This window comes from Eumetopias jubatus, unplaced genomic scaffold, assembly GCF_037043125.1.
Source record: "Eumetopias jubatus isolate StellerSeaLion01/CBP00866 unplaced genomic scaffold, mEumJub1_p1.0 scaffold_8, whole genome shotgun sequence".
In the NCBI taxonomy this organism is placed as follows: domain Eukaryota; kingdom Metazoa; phylum Chordata; class Mammalia; order Carnivora; family Otariidae; genus Eumetopias; species Eumetopias jubatus.
In genome coordinates, this window is record NW_028274814.1 from 101,130,890 (window position 1) to 101,150,245 (window position 19,356).

Below are 19,356 nucleotides of genomic sequence, written 5' to 3' on the forward strand. Positions count from 1 at the left end.
ATTTCAAAGAGCACCAATCCAGTTTTAAGAAAAGGAAATGAGAACCCTGACCATGTAGCCAGTGTAATCTTAAGGTAACCATTTTAGAAGTTTTATGGGAGAGTAATTCACTGTGCTAGCTATGGTATCCAGATGACTCTGACTCAAGTCCTTTTCTTAAGCATGCCATTGGTTTTCCTTCCTATAACTCCTTCCCCAAGTGTCATAGTTTTCCTTTCTTTGTAATTCCATCCCTACCAAACATATGACCTGACGGTCCTCTCATTTCACCTTTTATGATTTGACAAATAACTTGACCGAAGTAAAGTGAATGATAGTCACTCTACCAAAGTAGAATGAGTGGTGGTTATCACTTGAAGTGACAGACACCATGGGAATAGAGATAACTGAAGAAACTAGTGTGTTTTTTTTGTGTGTGTAATAAATGTTCTTTAATAGTTTTCTCCTTTATATTCAAAGACTTCCGTCACCTTTCTGAGCTGTCAAGCTCTGCGAGGTTCATACTTGATAAAATCCTCTCTCTACAACAGAAATTTATTGAGCTCCACTTGTCAGCCTAGCCAATCTAGTACCCAGGGCAAGTTCTGCCTTTCCAGAGGAGAGATACTGTATCTTCTAATCCTTTTGTGTGCTTTCTTCCATGAAGTTTTAGCATTGCATTTAGGATTGTATCATTAATCCTGAGAAATTATGTGTGTGCAACAGATAGGCCCTAAGGTAACTCCCAGTGATCTCTGTCTTCCAGTATTAATGCTCCTACCCCCAAATATAGGTTGCTAACCTGAAAAATAAAAGTTATTTTATCGGCAAGAATGGATTTATTTGGGAAAAACAGAGAATTGCAATTCAGGATAAGCAAGTTATAGCAAAACTATCTGCAAGTCTAACAAAGGAAAGGAGTGTTATTTTATGGAAAAGGAGGAAGTTGGGGGGTTGTTTTGATCAAAAGTCAGGAAAGCACGAGTCTAGGGTAATGAAGGTTTCTCAATGGCTGAGTTGCAGGGGTAGCTAATTTCTTGTAGCAGATGCAATGTACATCTTTCCCTCTTGGGTCCTGTAATTGATGATTCTTTCCTATTGAGGATTCTTTTTTTAGGGGTCTGTAATTGACAGTTCTTCCTGTAATTGACATTGAGTGGTATGGCTTCCCATTCCAGCTCCCCTTCTATTATCCCGAGTTCACTTTAGTAAGGTTTCCCTTTATTAATTTTCACAAGATAGAGTCTGTGAATTGCTTCTAACCAATAGAATATGGCAAAGGTGCTAAGATATTACCCCCATAATTACATTACACTATATCATAGTTGTGGTAGGATACATCACTCTCATCATTATGTTACATTATGTAAGAATCCATCTTGTTAGCAGAATTGTTCTTTCTTACTTTCTTGCTGACTTTGATGAAGCAAGCTGTGATGTTGTAAACTGCCTATGGAGAGGATCATGTGGCAAGAAACTCAGGTGGCCTCTAGAAGCTGTAGACAGCCACTGGCCGACAGCCAGAAGAAAACTTCTGAAGCTTTTACTCCTACAGCTGCAAGGAAGTGAATTCTGTCAAAAATCTGAGGGAGTCTGGAAGCAGATTCTTCTTCACTTGAGCCTCCAGATGGGAACACAGCCCAGCCAACACATTCAGTGTAGCCTGGAGAGACCCAAAAGTGGAAACCCAGCTAAGCTCTGCCTGGACTCTTGACCCACAGAAACAGAGATAATAAAGTGTGTTGTTTTAAGCTGCTAAATTTACGGGATTTGTTACACATAAATAGAAAACTATACAGATTTTGGTACCTAGAAATGGGGTGCTGTTATAACAAATACCTAAAAATGTGTCTGTGGGTGGAGCAGTGGGTGGAGGCTGGAAGAATGTTGGAGGATGATAAAGCCTAAATTGCCATGACCAGATTATCAGTAGAAATATGGAACTGAGGACATTACTATTGAGGGCTCAGAAGGAAGTGAGGAATGTGTTACTGGAAACTAGAGGAAAGGGAATCCTAGTGGCAGACAATTTAGTGAAATTGTCTCCTGCCATTATATTGAAAGCAGATAAGTGATGAACTTGGTTATATAGTTAAGGAGATTTCCAAGCAAAGTGTTGAAGATGACAATTTGCTACTTATAGTAAAAATTCAAGAAAAGAGAGACAATTTAAGGGAAGAATTGTTAATCAAAAAGGGAACAGGACTTGATGATTTTGGAAAAGCTTCCTTCTCCCCAAATGGTAAAAATACTAACACTAGGAGATGGCTTCTGAACACTGTCAGGAAAGCTTGCTCCAGAGAAAATGCCCAGGGAGTAACTCCACAACCTTTTGTTAAAACCTCAAAGAAATCAAAAGTCAAGGTGCAGGGCACCAGGGTGGCCCAGTTGTTAAGCGTCTGCCTTTGGCTCAAGTCATGATCCCAGAGGCCAAACATCGAGCCCCACATCAGGCTCCCTGCTCTGCAGCAAGCCTGCTTCTCCCTCACCCCTCCCCCTGCTTGTGTTCCCTCTCTCACTGCCTCTCTCTCTGTCAAATAAATAAATAAAATTTTTTAAAAAAAAGTCAAGGTGCTTAATCACACAAAGGGCTATTTCAGGAGATTGAGGGTGTGTCTCAAGATCTTCTCAAGCAAACCACTGGACCTCTAAGAAGTTTATTTATTTTTTTAAAAAAATTTATTTTTATTTATTTGACAGAGAGAGACACAGTGAGAGCAGGAACACAAGCAGGGGGAGTGGGAGAGGGAGAAGCAGGCTTCCCGCTGAGCAGGGAGCTCAATGTGGGACTCGATCCCAGGACCCTGGGATCATGACCCGAGCCGAAGGCAGACACTTAACAACTGAGCCACCCAGGCGCCCAGACCTCTAAGAAGTTTAAAGGTGCTATTCCTCAGCCCTAGGCTCTCAGCAGGAGCCAAAGATAGAGATGAGATTATTTTATGGAAACAAACTGTAGATTGTGTGGTCTTTGTCTAATGGGGTGAACCTCATTGAAAAACTTGAAGACTCACCAAATTCTTGAAAAATTTATTTCAGCAGAAACAGTGCCAGGTTGGAATGAGAAAGACAGAATGTAAAACAAAAGGAGGCTGTCAGACTGCCCCCCCCAAATTGTATTGGCAAGAAATAGTCTGATAAACCTACTCATCTGTGAACACATGCTACCTTCCAAAAAAAGGAAGGATGACTCAGAGGGCCGAACCAAGAATCCAGGGAGAAGAGCCAAGAGCCTTGCAGGATTATCCCCAAGCCAAAGAACTTAATCAAGGAACTCCCCAACATTCACCCAGTTGTATTTCAAAATGCTATGGGGTGCCTGGGTGGTTCAGTCAGTTAAGCGTCTGCCTTTGGCTCAGGTCATGATCTCAGGGTCCTGGGATGGTGTCCACATCGGGCTTTCCACTCAGTGGCGAGTCTGCTTCTCCCTCTGCCTCTGTGGTCACTTTCGCTCTCTCTCAAATAAATAAATAAAATCTTTAAAAAACAAAACAAAATGCTATGGACCAAGAAACTTACTTTTCATTTTATCTTTTTTTAAGCCTTTCATTTCCCCCGTTTGAACTTGAATGTCTTAAACTGTTATACTCAATCTGTGCCACCACTGAATGTTGGGTATGTTGGAGGCAGATCACTTGTTTCTTTAGTTTCTCAGGCCCATAGATAAAGAGTAATTAATTGTACCTAGGAACTAACTTTTTCTGAGTCCACTCAAAACTGGCAATCTTCCAAGTCACCCCAAGTGTTGTATATGATGGTTCTCTGTGCCTTTTTCTTAGTGGTAGGATACTTCTTCCTTCATTCTCCCTTCCAGTCTCCCACCAGTACTTTCTATTTGCTGAACCTAACTAGAAGCTAGTTGGCAAATGGATACTGGGAAATATGGTTTAACCTGGTCATGTCCTGTGATTCAGAGTGTAGAGCAAGGAAGAGTCTAGGAAGGATGGATCTGAGAGAAAATAGGCTAAATGATGACCACAGAGTCTGCACTTAAAATGCTTTTTACATCTGGAAACTTGCTACAACTCAGCCCTAATTTGGTCTGTTCTCCGATGAAAGATTAGACCCTCCTTCCCATTTCTATCCTGTTTTGGTCAGTTTTGTTTTGTTTTGTTTTGTTTTTTTACACCTTAGGTCAACATTTGCTTTTTCATTTATTGACTTTGTCTGATTGATAGGACCATTGTCTACCATCGAGACAAATAATTAGACCATTTTTCCTTTCCTTTTTTTTTTAAGATTTTATTTATTTATTTGACAGAGAGAGACACAGTGAGAGAGGGAACACAAGCAGGGGGAGTGGGAATGGGAGAAGCAGGCTTCCTGCTGAGCAGGGAGCCTGAGGCGGGGCTCAATCCCAGGACCCTGGGATCATGACCTGAGCTGAAGGCAGACACTTAACGACTGAGCCACCCAGGTGCCCAACCTAAAATCATTCCTGTTCAGACATCATGACTGTTACTATTTAAATAGGAGAGTATTGTTAACATCATGGACATTTTACTTCCAAATGAGGCTACCTTCTCAGTAGAGTTGCCATAGAGCAAATTCGGGACAACTCAATTCTTATACCTATTTCTGTATTCAATCTGTTCTGGTATTTGTTTTGGTTGAAACAAAAAAAATCCATTCTCACACATATATGTAATTGGAAAAGGAAGGAATGGTTTAATAGTTTTTTAAAAAGATATTTGTGAATAATCTCTTTGATATCATACTGGCAAAACCCTACAAGAGATAGTTTCTTAAAGATTAGTAGCAATGTGGAATCTGAAATCATATGTATGGACATTTATATACTGTAACATTAAAATCTACTGATATATTATGGTGTATCTTGAACTTTGAATGGATCTTTTACCTATACATTATTTTGTAACATCATGCATTGTTCATTTGGAAAATAGTTTACTGAGGTATGCATATTTTCCAAATGTTGATACATTTCATCTGAAATATCAAAGACTCACATTCATGACTGTCACCACTGATCTCATCAAGAAAGTCCTTAAGAATTAGCAAATTGTCAGACTCATGGGTAGATACAAGTTTTCCAAAATTCTGAATTTTTTCTTGAAAGCTTGAATTTTATCTTTAACAACAAATGCTGTAAGTTGTTTTCATTGAAGTGACAGACTTCACTAAGTTTTGAGACAATGTCTGCCAAATACCCAAGTCTGAATAACTATATTTTTGTTGCCTGTTATTCTTTTTTAAAATTTTATTTTATTTAAATTCAGTTAGTTAACATATAGTGCATTAATCCTTCTAGAGGTAGAGTTCAGTGACTCATCAGTTGCATATAACACCCAGTGCTCATTACATCATATGTCCTCCTTAATGCCCATCACCCGGTTACCCCATCCCCTCACCCACCTCACTTCCATCAACCTCAATTTGTTTCCTATAGTTAAGAGTCTCTTATGGTTTGTCTCCCTCTCTGATTTCATCTTATTTTATTTTTCCCTCCCTTCCCCTATGATCCTCTTTTTTGTTTCTTAAATTCCACATATGAGTGAAATCATATGATAATTGTCTTTCTCTGATTGACTTATTTCACTTAGCATAAGACCCACTAGTTCCATCCACAACATTGCAAATGGTAAGATTTCATTTTTTTGATGGCTGAGTAATATTCCATTGTATACATATGCCACATCTTCTTTACTCATTCATCTATTGATAGATATTTGGGCTCTTTCCATAGTTTGGCTATTGTGGACATTCCTGCTATAAACATTGCGGTGCAGGTGCCCCTTTGGATCACTATGTTTGTATCCTTTGGGTAAATACCTAGTAATGCAATTGCTGGGTCGTAGGGTAGCTCTATTTTTAACTTTTTGAGGAATCTCCATGTTGTTTTTCAGAGTGGCTGTACCAACTTGCATTCCACTAGCAGTTATAAGAGTGTACCCCTTTCTCTGCATTCTTGCCAACATTTGTTGTTCCCTGACTAGTTAATTTTAGCCATTCTGACTGGTGTGAGGTAGTATCTCATTGTGGTTTTGATCTGTATTTCCCTGATTCTGAGTGATGTTGAATATTTTTTCATGTGTCTGTTGGCTATTTGTATGTCTTCTTTGGAGAAATGTCTGTTCATGTCTTCTATTTCTTGACTGGTTTATTTGTTTTTTGGATGTTGAGTTTGATAAGTTCTTTATAGATCTTGGATACTAGCCCTTTATCTGATAAGACATTTGCAAATATCTTCTCCCATTCTGTAGGTTGTCTTTAGGCTTTGTCAACTGTTTTGCTGTGCAAAAGCTTTTTATCTTGATGAAGTCCCAATAATTCATTTTGTCTGTCATTCTTTCAAGTAAAAATGGTGTTCCATATAAAAAGTGGCTTGTTTAACTCACAACTGAATCACATAAATCCTTTTTCTCAGGACGACCATTGTGCCTTGGTATTCAGCAGGAATGCTTTGTGCATTTTGTATCATAGAATTTTTAAAAGACATGGAATCAGAAGTTCAGATTAAATAAAATTAGTAATTGTTGCTATTTTATTAAGCATATTATTAAATGAAACTCTTTTTTTTTTCTTGTGAGTATATAGCAGTGACCAATACAATTGCTACTAGTCTAGGCTGGTATTGCTGTCTTGATTTCTATTAATGCACCAGCAATTTTACCCACCATTACCTTTGTATTATAGTACAAATGTCAACACAGTTTGAAAGGCAAATCATATCTTAGTATGATTTTGAAAATAGTTTTGACCTTGCAGATACTTAAAAGGTTTTCAAGAACTCCATGGGGTCTACAAACCACATTTTGAGAACTGCTGCCCAGGAGCGAACCTAACTTGTAAGTGGTAGCAATCCATTTTTCACACAATTTGCGGTTACACACAATTTTTCACACTCTGAGAAGAGTCTGTGGTGTTCTAACTAATCCTGGCCTAACTGCTCTCACTAACCTTTTCTGCTTACTGGTAATCATGACCCATCATATTCTGTTCTGGTTCTAGCTTATTTCCCCATTTCTAACCCTCCATTCTTCTTGCCAAAATAAAAACTCCTGGCCCCTCTTTTTGTCTGCCTAATCAAACCCCACATTAATTTTCTAATGATTCCAGTTTAATTCTTAATTTTGTTGCCAGGAATCAACCTAGCCCTTAAGGGAAGAATTTTATTTCTATGTATGTATGTATGTATATGTATGTATGTATGTACATATGTATTTAATGAATTAAATAAATTCATTGATTTTAAAATGAATTTTCTGCAAATCTACTATTTCACTTGCTAGAGAGATAGCATTTGCTTTGGGTCTTAAAGAGTGACATGATTTGGACAGGTGAAATGAGACTGTACATTTTTCAAAGTATAAGAAATAATAATGGTTGTATGAAGGTAAAAAAGCACGGGGACTGCTTAGGAAAAAGAAGGATGCAGATAATAGAGTAATTAAAAGACATGGTCAGAAAGGCAGTAAGGGGTCATGTCGTAGAAGGTGTTGAATGCCTAGAGTTCATTTAGTAAGCAGTGGGGAGCTACTAGAGATGTTTCAGAAGAGGCAGAGGTAATGGGGTAAAACAGGCTCAATAATCAAAGCATTATTTGTGTAAGATTTATTTGGCAACTACAGATGAAAAGAAATTTATTGGAGAAAAGAGACCTGAGGCAAGAAAACCAGGTTGGAGGCCTGAACTAGGGTGGTGGCCCTAGAGGTGGAGATGGGTGGAAATATATTTTGAGAACACTGAGGAAGTAAGATCAGTAAGCAGTGGTAAGGGAGAAGTGGTTGTGAAAAAATGATTAAAGCTTTAAGTATGAGTTACTGGGAGAATGGTGATGCTATTCACAGAAGTCAGGAAGTCAGAAAAAGGAACGGTTTGTGTGAGGCAAAATGATGAGTTCAGTTCTCTACCTATTAGGCATGTAAGTAGTATACCCAAGGGGAACTAATTTTATAGCACTTACAAGAACTGGAATCTAACAGATACTAGAAGATTGTGGTTATTAGGTATACAAGTGGCTATACTCAAGGGGGAACTAATTTTATAGCACTTACAAGAACTGAAAACTAATATATTAGGATATTAGAAATGGTGGCTATAGCTGGACTGGCTTTATATCGTCTCTTTACAATATAAATGTAAAGGGGAAAATGCAGTCAGTATTTTAATTCTCTGTAGAGTTTCTTTCTAGACATCTGTAGCTTTCTTTTGGTCAATGTAACACAAAGATAGCTCTAATAAAGTGATACATATTTATTTATTTATTTTTAAAGATTTTATTTATTTGACAGAGAGAGACACAGCGAGAGAGGGAACACAAGCAGGGGCAGTGGGAGAGGGAGAAGCAGACTTCCCGCCGAGCAGGGAGCCCAATGTGGGACTCGATCTCAGGACCCTGGGATCATGACCTGAGCCGAAGGCAGATGCTTAACGACTGAGCCACCCAGGTGCCCAAGTGATACATATTTATCAAATGATTTATATGTATTATTTATTATGCTAAATTTTGTCAGTCAGTCCTCACAACACTTAGACAGTATTATCTGGATTTTCATAAGAGAAATCAAGGTGCAAAGAGGTTAAGTAACTTTCTCAAGGTCAAATAAGAAATGGTGGAATGACATTTGAAACCAGGTTCTGCGTGGTTTTAAAGTTCTTGTTTCTTCTACTTTATGTAGTTAAAGTATTTATTTGCCTTTCTCCCTTTTCCTTTTCACAAAATGAAAAGGAAATAGTGCCTTTTAGCATGGGCTATTGGTTTTTACTATATGATCGTATCCAGAGATACATTTAATGCCTGCTTAGGACATCTATCTTAAAAAAGGCTTTGCTCAGGGACTCTTTTTTTTTTCAAGTTTTATTGAGATATATTTGACATACATTACTGTATAAGTTTAAAGTGTATAGCATAATGATTTCACTTACATATATTGTAAAATTATTACTGCAATAAGTTTAGTTAGCATCCATCATCTTATATAGATAAAATAAAAAGAGGAAGTGAAAAAAAAAAACAAACATTTTTCCCCCTTGGTGAGGAGAACTCTTAGGATTTACTCTTTTAACAACTTTTCCATAAATCATACAGCCATGTTGACTATAGTCATCATGGCTGTATGTCACATCCCTAGTACTAATTTATCTTGTAATTAGACATTTTTACCTTTTGACTGCCTTCCTCCAATTCTCTTCTTCTTAGGGGTAGGGAGTTACCTTGGTAACCACAAGTCTGATCTTTTTTTATGAGTTTGATTTATTTTTTTTAAGTTTAATTTTTATTTTTAAGGATTCTGCATATAAGCAAGATTTTACAGTGTTTGTCTTAATCTGTCTTATTTCCCATAGCGTATTGCCCTTAAGGTCTACCCATGTTGTCCCAAATAGCAGGATTCCCTCATTTTTATGGCTAAATAAAATTCTATTGTATATATATGTCACAAGTTCTTTATCCATTCATCCATTGATGAACACTTAGGTTGTTTCCATGTCTTGGCTATTGCAAATAATGCTATGATGAACATAGGGGTACAGATATCCTTTTGAATTAGCATTTTTGTTTCCTTTGAATATATTCCCAGAAGTAGAATTGCTGGATCATATGGTATTTCTATTTTTAATTTTTTGAGGATCCTCCATACTGTTTTCCATAGTGGTTGTACCAGTTTGCAATCTCACCAACAGTGCACAAGGGTTCCCCTTTCTCTATATCCTTGCCAGCATTTGTTATCTCTTGTCTTTTTGATGATGGCTATTCTAACAAGCTTGAGGTGATATCTAATTGTGGTTTTATTTGCATTTTCTTAATGACTAGTGATGTTGAACATCTTTTCATGTACCTGTTGGCCTTTCGTATATCTTCTTTGGGAAAATGTCTATTCAGATTTTTTGCCTATTTTTAATTGGATTATTATTATGGCTATTGAGTTGTATGAGTTCTTTATGTATTTTAGATGTTAACCCCTTATCAGGTATACAGTTTGCAAATGTTTTTTCCCATTCTGTGTGTTGTCTTTTCATTTGTTGGTTGTATTTTTGCTCTGCAAAAGCTTTTTATTTTGATGAATTTCTACTTGTTAAATTTTTATTTTGTTGCTAGTGCTTTAGGTGTCATATCTGAAAAATTATTGCCAAGACCCATGTAAAGGAGTTTTTTCCTAATTTTCTTCTATGAGTTTCATAGCTTCAGGTCTTGTTTTTAAGTTTTAAATCCATTTCAAGTTAATTTTTGTGAGTGGTATAAGATAATGGTCTAGTTTCATTCTTTTATATGTGAATATCAAATTTTCCCAGCAGTATTTATTGAAGAGACTTTCTTTTCTCCAGTGATTAGATGCACCCATAGAGTGCAATGAGCGGAGATCCAAGAAAGACAATGCCTGTGCTATGTCCTTTACATGCACCACCTGGCTCTTGGTGCTCAATGAATGTAAGTCCCTTTCGCTTTTACATTTTCCAAAATACTTCCACACATCTCATTTCGTTTTTCTATATATGAAAAAGAAAATCCCAAGGAATAAACTGTTATTCTTATTGTACTGATACATAAGAATCTTTGTTCGTTGAGGCTGAGAATGATTGGATAATTCTGCAGTTCAGTCTCTCTAACCTGAATGTTCCAGATTTGCTAAATTGATCATGTAGGAAGTGATCATGTGTCCATCTGGCCACTGAGCTGTGATAATGACAGAAAGTCTGATAGGAAAGGTCTTCTTGTTTATAGTCCAAACTGAGCATGGTTCCCACTTAAGTAAAGACCCATAACACTTTCTGTGTAACACCATTGAACTTCCCTTGTGCAGTGGCTGAGGACACTACTGTTAGTCCCTTTATCCCTAGGGTTGAATAGGTAACATTTTGCATTGCAAAAATATACCAGTTGTTTAATTTGACAGAGTTCTCAAGGAAAGTCTCATGGAAAGTCTCAGACATGAGGTGGAGAAGGTGGAGTGTTTCTAGAATTGAGCATTTGTGTAAGTTAAAAAGACTTTGAAAGGGTATCAGACATGAAGAAAAGCAAAGCATGGTGCGATCATGTCACACAAAGTAGACCTGCATGCAAACAGCATAAAAGGAAAATAGAAGATGAGGTTCACCAGATATTCAAAGTTCAGCTGTTAGAGGGTACTGACCAGGAAGATTATAAATTTTGACTGTAATGTATTTAAGAAACATTTTACTATTAAGAAGGAAAGAAATTATTTACAAGTAAAGCCATATAACCTTATTTAAGACATGTTCTTATGCCTTTATTTCAGGCTCCTTCATTCTGTGAAAAGAAAAGGGAAGGAAAGCATAATGACTGAGTAACTCAAGAGAAAGAGAAAGAGAGACCTCATGTTCTCTAAAGGAGAGTAGGAAGAGTAACTCTCAGAACAGGATGGGTGATTGGGGTGCCTGGCTGGCTCAGTTGTTAGAGCATGTGACTCTTGATCTCAGGATTGTGAGTTTGAACTCCACGTGGGTTGTAGAGATTACTTAAATAAAAAAAATTTTTTTTTTAAGAAAAGAAACAAAACAAAACCAGGGGAGCCTGGGTGACTCAGTGGGTTAAGCATCCCCTTTGGCTTGGGTCATGATCCCAGGGTCTTGGGATTGAGCCCCACATTGGGCTCCCTGCAGAGCAGGGAGCCTGCTTCTCCCTTTCCATCTGCTGCTGCTCCCCCTGCTTGTGCTCTCTCTCTCTGTCTCTCTGTCAAATAAATAAATAAATAAATAAATAAAATCTTTTAAACGAAAAGAAAAGAAAAGAAAAAGAACAGTATGGGTGACTTCTTCCCTTGATTAGTGTCTGACACCAGGGAACTAAGAAAATTTCCTTATTACACTAAATTCAGACCCTTAGAAAATCAGAATCCTGTATATCATGAGATAGTTAAATTAAGTCTCCTAATCTCTTTTATATAATCACCTAGATAAAACAGAATGGCATCCTGAGTAAGCCAGAATACCTGCAAAAAAAAGCTTAAATAGATCTGCATTGGATCCAATATCTATATATCATACCTAATATCTATATTTTATTAGTTCATTCAATCAATATGTATAAATTTCCTACTATATGCCAGGCACTGAGGATACATGTTTATAAGACAGATATGATCCCTGACCTCATGGAACTTGCAGTCTCCTGGGGAAAATAGGCATTACATAAACAATGCATTCATTTTTACCAGTATAACTTTATAAAAAATGAACAAATATCTTTTGAGGTTTTTATGCTAGGTGTAGAAGATACCAAAATCGCTGTCTTCAAGAAAGTGAAAGTTGAATCTATCGGTGGGAATACATTATATTGGTAAAACTTTACAAATTGTTACTTTTAGTGCCCAGTAATGCTGGACATTTCCATTACCTCATAATATGATTCAACTCAAATCCCCATCTCAATCCACTTGCACCTATTATAGAATACTATCACTTGTTACCACTGAAGGCTAATGGAAAGAGCCTGTGGATTCTTCCACTGAACAGAATTTCTCTGCCATATTGAACCTCAGATGACATGAAACAGGCCTATTCGTTTCAGTTTCAGAAAGCAGAAAGCTGCATTTTCTTTTATCTGAGGGTTTATGGAACTCACAAGATCTGAAAAGCCTGTTTTAGAAAATGGCACGGTGGAGAACTGAACATAAAAGACCCTGGCCCTGGTCCAATAGTTTTATGTCTAGGACTTGTCCTTACTTGTTAACAAGAGTTTTGGATTGTAAGAAATAAATTACCTCACATTTATAGCTTAGGCCTCTTTAAGGCAATATAACTAGAGGCAAAGGTAAGCACACTGCCCTCAAAAAACATCAGGGGGACATTTCTGAGTCATCAGACAAATACAATAAGAACTTAAATCTCTCGAGTTCACCCCTCTAAAAACAGACCAGGAAAGTCTCAGAGCATATAGAGCATTTAGGTTTCTGGTCTCAATTTTGGAGCTATAGTCATTCATCACATCTATTAGCTGACAGTCACAGTACAAGAAATACAAATGTCAACACTGGTAAAGGTTTGACTAAGACTGAAACAATTTGAGATATATTACCTTTATGCAATAATTTTAATAGTGAATCACCTTTTAAAAATTCAGTTTGGGCTCCTCCAACTAAAAGAAAAATATAAAACTCAAATAGCACTTCCTAAAAGATTCCATAGTGTCCCAAATTTGGAAATGTATATTTAAATAAAATTTTAAAAAGGTTAACAACTGTTCCATGGAACGCTTTTTTTTTTTTTTTTTAAATTGGTGGACTCAAGGGAGAACAGAGATATGTATGGTATGCTGGTAAACTGACTTTCTGAAAAACAAAAACAAAAACTCAACAACTCTGATTTCAAATCTTTCTTGATTTCTTCAGTATAAATACCCCCACCATGGCCAATTTCAAGTTACCAACCTGAAATCACTGAACTTAGAGTTGGAAGACATATGCACAATCAGCTCTTATGAGTCTATGGAAGCTGGCTCCAGCACCCGCTGTCTGTGATCTATCTAGGGGAAAGATAAATATTAATTTATTTTCTGTTAAGGAGCCAAAAGACTACATATTTTTCTGATGTAATTCAGAGAAAATCCAGGTTTTGGAATGATACCTATGTTTGGTTTTAATATTTTATCAAACTAAAGATTCCTTTTATAAATCTTTTCAATGCTGCACACTTTGATGTGATTTAGGTTTAAACGTGGCAGTTTTCCCTAATGAGAAATATAAAGATGTAAATGTTTGTTAGCAAGACAATATTCGAAAGATTTCTAATAAAACTTCAAGTTGCTCAACTTAGCAGTAATGTTTCTATTCCATTGGATGAGGTAAATTTATATTTAAATTTTATTTATTTATGTCCACCAGATGGCAGACATTTCACAGCAACCATACAAATAAGGCACATCTTCATTTCTGCAAGGCTGAGCAATAATTTTTGAAGATCCTAAAGGAAATTAAAAGCACTTTGATTAAACAAGAAATGCAGGAGCACATTTGCAACTTGGATTGTACCACTTCTTTGGGTTCCAGAGGGCATTATCTGACTGCTCTTTTCTGATATTTTCATTATGGAAACATGTGGATTTGAACATGGTTGAACTATACATGTCCTTTATATGTGGTTTGGGCTTCTTCAAAATAATCAGTGTGGGAGCATAAAGACCATCTTGGGCTAACCTGGACAGTGCAGAAGGTCCATTCCAGCTCGAGAACTCCCTGTAGCATCAGTCAAGGTTGTCACTGGCACTGCATCACAGCTCAGCTTCTCCCTCTGTCTACTCTTCCTTCCCTTCCCTTCCCTTCCCTTCCCTTCCCTTCCCTTCCCCAGGTACTAATCCCAAGGCATTCCTTAGTAAACATCATACACATTAACTTAGTCTTAGAGTTGGCTCCTGGAGGACCCAGCTTACAACAACCTGGGAACTGTAAATTCAGTAGAGAAGACTAACTAGTGAGAGTCAAATGAACTGTAACTATATGAGGCCAGTCAGTGTTGGTGCCAGAATTTGCATTTGGGCACATTGGGAGCAGCATTCTGTTTTGTGTATGTGTGTGTGTTTAAGGATATTGGGGTGGGGAAAGGGAATTTATTTGGGGGCTTCTTTTGAAGTTGCTTATAGATAAGTACACTATGACTTCATTGTATATTTATTTGTGGGGCTTGTCTGGGCAGCTGATGGAGATAAAGGGATGAGAATAAAAGACCCTGTGCACACATATACATCCCCCCACTCCCTACTTGTCACCCTTAGGATGACCATCTAAGGTTGGCTGAAAGAATTGTGGAATTCTCCAGAAAGTCTTATAAAGAACTGAGGCACTTAGCATTGTTGGTGGTGTTTTGTGGCCAAAGATGAGCAAGAGAATAATCGTGCGGGCAGAACCAGAAACTGCCATGACAGAGCTGTGGAGGGCACATGCACCAGTAACATTCACTGCTTAAATTAAGATTGTCCTGTAGGGGGGCACCTGGGTGGCTCAGTTGTTCAACCTCTGCCTTCAGCTCAGGTCATGATCTCAGAGTCCTGGGATCGAGCCCCACATTGGGCTCCTTGCTCAGCAGGGAGCCTGCTTCTCCCTCTGCCTGCAGCTTCCCCTGCTTTACTCTTTCTCTCTCTCTCTGACAAATAAATAAATAAAAAATAAAATCTTAAAAAAAAAACTCTCTGAAAGATATTTATGCAAAGGAGTCTTTTTTTTTAACCAAAAAACTTTTACACTAAGTATTTTATTGTATGCTGCTGCCAGTGTATATAAAATAATTACCCTTGTGAAATAGAAATTTATGAAAATTCAGAGAGGTAGATGTTAAGGACTGACAAAAGTAGAAGTTTATATAGTATGGCACGTGTTATAGGGATAATAAGCTTTTGTACAGGCTTCAAATTTTTTTTTTTAAAGATTTTATTTATTTAATTGACAGAGAGAGACAGAAAGAGAGGGAACACAAGCAGGGGGAGTGGGAGAGGAGCCCGATGCGGGGCTCGATCCCAGGACCCTGGGACCATGACCGGAGCTGAAGGCAGTTGCTTAACCAACTGAGCCACCCAGGCGCCCCTGTACAGGCTTTAAATTTAATTCTCCTTTGATATTCACTGGTTCATGAAAAGTGGTTTAGAAAACCATCCAAAGATTCATTTTACTACAAAAAGGAACAGACTTTTTGGGGTCTGAAGGGATTCATACTTGAAGATACACCAGTTAGCAGGGGGTCGTGTTGGGCATTCTGCAGACAGAATTGTTTCAAATCTGCAGCTGCCTGGGAAACCTTCACGCGGTTGAACCACTTTCTTCATAGCGGCGACGCTGGAGGAACCAGACATGGCGCTCTCAAGAGCGAGCAGATTCGTCCGTGCGTGGATCGGTGGGTTCGTGGGTCCGCTGGGCCAGACGGTGGGGCAGCGCGGCGGGGGGCGGGGCTCGGAACTCTATGCAAAGGAGTCTTAAAGGCAGGCTGACTTGAGGAGACATTGCTCTGTCCTCTTAAAAGTTCTCTACAACCTGCGACACTGCAGATCTAACTGGTTATCTTAATAATCTGCTTCCCTAGTAATCATTTTTAAAATGATATCTTTACTTTTTAAAAGGTAATTAAAGGGGCGCCTGGGTGGCTCAGTCGTTAAGCGTCTGCCTTCCGCTCAGGTCATGATCCCAGGGTCCTGGGATCGAGTCCCACATCGGGCTCCCCGCTCAGCGGGAAGCCTGCTTCCCCCTCTACCACTCCCCCTGCTTGTGTTCCCTCTCTCACTGTGTCTCTCTCTGTCAAATAAATAAATAAAAAATCTTTAAAAAAAAAAATAAAAGACAGGGGTTTTTATATCTGTAGTATAAACTTACTGCTTATCAGGACCGTAGGGGGCTGAATATGAGTGTTACTTGAAGAAAAAATAATTTATTTTTGCAGTCTCTTAGAAAAGCATAAAACTCTCTGTAAAATCATTTTGTCAGGAAAGCAGACTTGTTTTTGGGTACATCTCCAAATATTATTTATCTTATCTGGTGTACTTGAATTGTGTTTCCTGAATTTTAGAGACCTACTTGGTTCTAGGATTGTTTATTTAAATACATAGTCCAGGCCTGGGCAACACAAAGCAAAGAAGGGGCCAAATTTTTGGTTAATTGGGGCCTTGTATCTTTGGTAAAACTAGTCAAAGTTATCCTTTAAATGAAGCCTGCCTAGGGTTTCTCAAATGTAGGTGTTGTTTTGTTTTTGCCATATTTATCCAAAGAGTGGATTTTGTCTTCTCCTTTATTACTCTTGGTCCATACTGGGTCAGCTACCTATTACATCTTAGCCATGCAATTAAAACACAAAGCTTTAATTTGTGCTTAATAATTTAATATATGTGGGGAAATCTTGGCACACTCATAAAAAGGTAATCTGATTCACAACTAATTTCTTCGTTTGTTTCCAGTCCATATAGAGAACTCTCTAGTAAGAGAGTTCCTGATTTCCTAGGAGGTGAGATTTCTTTCCTTCATTATTTTCCTAGGTTAACTTTTGGGTTCAGAATGAAGTTCATTTCATGGGAGCTTGTAACGCCCTGTATACTTATACACTTCAAGTCTCTTACTCACTGAAGCTTATTCTTAACCAGTCCCTCTTTTCCCCGGGCATATAGGCTCTGAACAATAACCTTGATGTTTTTCCTTTTTTAAAAAACAATTTCCCAAGGATGGCTGGGTGGCTCAGTCAGATAAGGTCCGACTCTTGACTTTAGCTCAGGTCATGATCTCAGGGTAGTTAGCTGGAGCCCGCTTAGCAGGGAGTCTGCCTGAGATTCTCTCCCTCTGCCCACCCCCACCCACTCACACTCATGCTCGCTCTCGCTCTCTTTCTCAAAGAAATAAATCTTTAAAAAAATTTTCCCAATTCTTGAGAGTTTCAAGGTCACCTAGCTAGTAGATGAAGAAGCCATAATTCAAAACCAGGCAGTCTCTTTTTAGAGCCTGGAGTCTTAGTCACTGTAGTACCTCTTCTAAAGAATGGACATGGGATGGGCATGAGGCAGAGGACTGAAGATAGGAGAGAGGTTCCAGTGCAGTTATTCCAAACACCAGTTCAGGGATCCTCTAGAGAATAGGTGGGGTAATACAGCCAGGCTAGCTTTAAAAAAAACAAAACCAAAGGCAGGGTGGGTATGCTTTTTGTTTCATCATTTTCTTGTACTAAGTATTAATTGTGGAATACTATGAACCTTAATATCAATTCCAAATCTTCTTTGCACTTTCTTCTTATAGACTTTTGGGTCTACAGGAAAATAGAATTCTTAGGTAAACTTTTTTTTGTTTTGTTTTAAGTTCCCAAAGTAGAGCATGCAGATTGGTACCCTCTTCCCCAACTAGGCACATACCCATGAGCAGACACACACACACACACATACACACACATTCTCTATATGACATATGCTGTAATTTGTTCTTTAAAAACTACCAAAGTACGGGGTGCCTGGGTGGCTCAGTTGGTTAAGCGGCTGCTTTGGGCTCAGGTCATGATCCCAGGGTCCTGGGGTCGGGCTCCCTGCTCAGCGGGGAGCCTGCTTCTCCCTCTCCCTCTGCCTGCCTTCCTGCCAACTTATGCTCTATCTCTCTGTCAAATAAATCAATAAAATCTTAAAAAAAAAAAAACTACCAAAGTACAAACTTCTCTCATTTTCAGTTCTTTCCCTCTCAGGTCTTTCCAGTACTTATTTCCTCCAGTAATACTAACATACCTATTCCAGTCACACCTGCTGTGTAAGAAACCACCTCCAACTTAGTGGAATAAAACAACAACAATCATTTTATTATGGTTTCTAAGAATCAGGCTCAGAGACTCTCATGCTAGTGACATCAGACACTGACTGAAGTTGTAACAGTATTTGGGGGCATTTTAGGGCTACAAAACAGGAGTGTTCCAGCCAAAAGGAGAGAAACTGCATCACCTTTAATGACCTAGCCTCAGAAATTGTATATTTTCTTTGATTATAAGCAAGTCACAAGCCTGCCCAGATCTGCTAATTTCATTGCTTTCTGCCTCTCTATCGGTAATAAGATCTTGATGGAATCATAGGCCCAAAAGGAACCTCAGAAAAGTCACCCAGTTCAATCCTCTATTTCATGCAAGGTTTAATTACTCTCTGAAAAAAAACATTTCTGTTATTTACGTTGACTTTCTCTTCAAAGTTCAATCATTTTTTTGAAATGTAAATTCTAACAAGTTTTGCACTTCATTTTTAATAATCATACATGTTTTTGCAAAACTACTTAAAAAACTCAATAATACAGTAATAATTACTTTCAAGGGGTTAACAGTTTAAATGAAACAGGATAACCATACACACAGGAAAAGGACAAGCATACGCCCATACCGTAAATAAGTGTTCAAGGAAAGGACAGTTTAGGGAATAGTCAGAAACCTTTACTTAAAGACCACATGAGGGTGGGGTTTTCATGATGAGCTTAGTGCTTGTGCTCCTTCTCTCACTCTCCCTTTCTCTCTGAACCCCCCAGCTCCCCACAGGAAGATACAGCAAGAAGGCAACAATCCACAAACTGTAGAATCCACTTCACCTTAATCTTGGAATTCCTAGCCTCCAGAACAGTGAGAAATAAATGTCTCTTATGCCACTCAATTGACAGTATTTTAGTGGCTTGAATTGACTGACACTAAGGAAATTGAATATTTAGATTTAGAAATGCATTTTCCCATAGGAAACTTGATTTAAATAATGATTCATTTCTGAAATGAGGCCATTAACTGAATCCATAATATAGTTGAAATATCAAATAATTCAAAATAAGAAGTTTTAAAAAGCTGTTACAATATTGGTTTTTAAATACAACAGGTAAATAAAGCATTTGTCTATGAAGCAGAAGCCTTGGGTTCAGTCCTCTCTTCTGCTATTCTCTGGCTGTGTGAATCTGACCAAACGATTTTACCTCTCTGGCCCTCAATTTC

At 38.1% G+C, this 19,356-nt stretch overlaps 1 pseudogene; it reads right to left on the reverse strand.

Moving 5' to 3' along the window:
* Nucleotides 1–15,480: 15,480 nt before the first annotated feature.
* Nucleotides 15,481–15,815, reverse strand: LOC114211042 (guanine nucleotide-binding protein G(I)/G(S)/G(O) subunit gamma-5 pseudogene; annotated as a pseudogene).
* Between the last annotated feature and the right edge of the window lie 3,541 nt (nt 15,816–19,356).